The sequence below is a fragment of the Lontra canadensis genome, unplaced genomic scaffold, assembly GCF_010015895.1.
Source record: "Lontra canadensis isolate GAN:19392208 unplaced genomic scaffold, GSC_riverotter_1.0 scaffold81, whole genome shotgun sequence".
NCBI classification, from domain to species: domain Eukaryota; kingdom Metazoa; phylum Chordata; class Mammalia; order Carnivora; family Mustelidae; genus Lontra; species Lontra canadensis.
The window spans coordinates 619714-622659 of record NW_022631075.1 but is presented as its reverse complement, the minus strand read 5'-3'; the positions used below and the strand labels follow the sequence as shown (position 1 = coordinate 622659).

Here is a 2946-nt window from a genome sequence, read left to right as displayed (position 1 = left end):
GCCACGTAGCCCCGGGGAAGGGTTTTGCCGACGTACCCGGAACGCTTTCCACGTTTTTCTCAGCTTCGGGCGGTTACGCAGGTGGCTTCTGGGAGCCAAGGCAACAGAGATTTTCCCAGGCTCCTGAGCGTGTCCCCTACTTTGGTGGCAACGATGGTTCCAGTGTCCCGCTCTGCGGTCCGGAGACGGAGGCGTCGGGATCCGAGGGTAAGCGTCGCAGTTGTTCGTGAAAGAGCGCGGAGCCGGGCAAATCCGCCCGTGCGCCGTGGGGCTGCGGCTCTCGCTCGCACTCTTGCTGGCCGCGCAGGCCCTGGAATGGCCAGCGCCGTCAGGGGAGTGGCCCCGACCGAGGATCCCCCACACCAGCCCTGCAGATGCCGTTCGCTCTCTCGCTCTCCAGAGAGGCTCCCCCGCCGCCGCCCCGCCAACTTCGCTTCTGCCTCCTGGCCCGCTCCCCGCGCCCCTCCGGGAGCGACCATCCGCGCGGCCTGGCCTCCGGGACGAGGAGAGGGAGGAGGTGAGTGAGACGGACGCACCTTCGCCCCGAGGAGCCCGCCTGCCTTCATCGTCCATCCCGCTAGCACTTCTCCCCCTTCTCCCTTCCTTGCGCCCATTTTCATCTTTTTCTTCAGTCTGCGCACCGCAGTCGCTTATTTGCCTCTTTCCAACCTTTAATGCTCGCTCATCCTTGGGCGCCCTCCTCCAGTGCCCCTGGTGTCCCATCACCTCCTTCCACCCCCTCTCCCGTCCCCGGCATCGTAGCGGCGGTGAGCAGGGGTCGCAGATGTATGTGTAGCATTTATTCGCGTTATGTCTCATTCATGAGCATTATTCTCCACTGGACTGAGTTCATGGAAATGAGGATTTTATTCATTACAGAATATACAGCGTCTAGCACTTACTGAAGAAGCTCAACCACGGTGGGTTGATTGAATGAGCAGATCGGTTTGAGAGGATAACAGGATATGTAAACGGAAATTCTTTGTAGGGAGTCGGGAAGGGTTGAGATTATGGTGATTGTTTTTTTTTTTTTAAGTATTTTCTATGATACAATTGACAACCCCCCGATCAAGGGCTGCATGCTTTACCGACTGAGCCAGCCAGGCGCCTGGAAATGGGTTTAAATTGTGAAATTAGAAGAACCTTCCTCCAAGAATGTTCTCTAAAAGAACATTCCTTTAGAGTGATTGGGTGAATGTAGAAAAAGTGATGTGCTCTAATGGAGATGAGGTTACCTAGAAAGGTCTTGTTAAAAGGGGTCTCAATCTTGATCTTGAGAAATGAGGGGAGGGTGAGATTCAGTTTTCCTCTAATGTGAGTATCGGAGCGGAAAAGTAATTTAAGAAGAAGGAAAAGAGATAATTATTGCTATATGAGTGTTCATTGAGTGTGTCAGGTACCATACTAAGGGCCTTCCTTGAATGTGTTAAAAAATTAAAAATTTAAAAAACATTACAGGCATTGAGAGGTAGGTTGAAATTACAACAGCTGGGTGATGTCTTGATTCTTTTTCTTCCAGCATGGAGGTAATAAGGCATAGGAGGATAGTCTCTGGATTCAGACTGCCCGAGTTTGAAGCCGTATTTTGCCACTTAATCCCTGTGTGGCCTTGAATGTGGAGAGTTTCGCCAAGCTACTCCATGGTGCTGCTGCCTGGGCATCCATTTTGTTTGGCTAAGTGGCCTGCAGAGACCTTAAACTTAACACTAGCCACCCCCCACCCATGCAAGCACGTGCCCTAGATAGCAGCCCACAGAGTCACAAGCAAATGGTAAGTTCCTGATAGGATTTCCCCAGTAGCCCTTGTGATCAACCATCTTCCCTGCCTCCCAGTGCCTGTATGGTTCCTAAGATAAGGTCCCTGTGGGGCTTACCAAAACTGCACTCTTTTCTCTTTTGCTTTAGATTGACTGATCTCACTCTGAACTAGGAACTCGGAAGCACCACACCTGCAGACCCTAATGAAAGCCCATACCCCAGGCCCTGTCTCCATCTGCACTCTGCTTTGACCTCCTTGTGTGGCCTCTGGAGGCATTCCCTGTACTTCCTCCAGGTCTTGTGAGTAATTAACTGCTCTATTTTAATTTCTCTTGTGGTCTATTGTTGAACTTCGGCTCACCATCCAGCACCCTGTGCTCTACTTAACAAATGTTTGAATTCAGAGTCAAAACATCAGACAAATTACTTCACCTCTCTAGCTCATTTATTCACCTATAGAAAGGGGATAAAAATAGTGCTGATATTTTTAGAGTTGTTGCAATGAGTTAGTGCCTGGAACAGAATATACATTCCTGTTAGCTACTAGGGTTTCATGCCCGGGAGCAGAGAGAGTAAAAACAGTCCTGAGTATACTGAAGACATACCTCTTCCAGTTCTGTGTTTCATAAGGGTACTCTCAAATCTGTGTGCCAAACCAAATAGCTTCTTTTATGCATATATATATATATATATATATATACATATAAAGATATACAAAAGAAAGAAAAATCACAGCTTCATAGGTGCAACTTTATATATATATATAAAGATATCTGTATATCTTTAAAGATATAAAGATATATATACATAGATACAGATATACATAGATACAGATATAAAGATATATATACATATAAAGATATACAAAAGAAAGAAAAATCACAGCTTCATAGGTGCAACTTTATATATATATATAAAGATATCTGTATATCTTTAAAGATATAAAGATATATATACATAGATACAGATATACATAGATACAGATATAAAGATATATATACATATAAAGATATACAAAAGAAAGAAAAATCACAGCTTCATAGGTGCAACTTTATATATATATATAAAGATATCTGTATATCTTTAAAGATATAAAGATATATATACATAGATACAGATATACATAGATACAGATATAAAGATATATATACATATAAAGATATACAAAAGAAAGAAAAATCACAGCTT

General features: G+C 44.8%; 1 long non-coding RNA gene across 1 annotated transcript in view; it reads left to right on the top strand.

Annotated features, from left to right (window-relative positions):
- The first annotated feature begins 1930 nt into the window (after window positions 1-1930).
- Window positions 1931-2946, top strand: part of LOC116882153 — a 6078-nt gene continuing 5062 nt past the window's right edge. Inside the window, exon 1 of the long non-coding RNA XR_004385560.1 lies at window positions 1931-2058. This is a non-coding gene — a long non-coding RNA (uncharacterized LOC116882153). The remainder of the gene's footprint in view (window positions 2059-2946) is intronic.